The sequence below is a fragment of the Triticum dicoccoides genome, chromosome 2A, assembly GCF_002162155.2.
Source record: "Triticum dicoccoides isolate Atlit2015 ecotype Zavitan chromosome 2A, WEW_v2.0, whole genome shotgun sequence".
NCBI lineage: Eukaryota > Viridiplantae > Streptophyta > Magnoliopsida > Poales > Poaceae > Triticum > Triticum dicoccoides.
The window spans coordinates 403,371,819-403,372,508 of record NC_041382.1 but is presented as its reverse complement, the minus strand read 5'-3'; positions in this window follow the sequence as shown (position 1 = coordinate 403,372,508).

Genomic DNA, 690 nt, shown 5'->3' with positions numbered 1-690 from the left:
TAGAATTTGTCACTCCGATTGTCGGAGAGGTATCTCTGGGCCCTCTCGGTAATGCACATCACATAAGCCTTGCAAGCATTGCAACTAATGAGTTAGTTGTGAGATGATGTATTACGGAACGAGTAAAGAGACTTGCCAGTAACGAGATTGAACTAGGTATTGAGATACTAATGATCGAATCTCGGGCAAGTAACATACCGATGACAAAGGGAACAACGTATGTTGTTATGCGGTCTGACTGATAAAAGATCTTCGTAGAATATGTAGGAGCCAATATGAGCATCCAGGTTCCGCTATTGGTTATTGACCGGAGACGTGTCTTGGTCATGTCTACATTGTTCTCGAACCCGTAGGGTCCGCACGCTTAAGGTTACGATGACAGTTATATTATGAGTTTATGCATTTTGATATGCCGAAGGTTGTTCGGAGTCCCGGATGTGATCACGGACATGACGAGGAGTCTCAAAATGGTCGAGACATAAAGATTGATATATTGGAATCCTATGTTTGGATATCGGAAGTGTTCCGGGTGAAATCGGGATTTTACCGGAGTACCGGGAGGTTACCGGAACCCCCCGGGAGGTATATGGGCCTTAGTGGGCCTTAGTGGAAGAGAGGAGAGGTGGCCAGAGATGGGTCGCGCGCCCCTCCCCCCTTGGTCCGAATTGGACAAGGAGAGGGGGCCGGCCC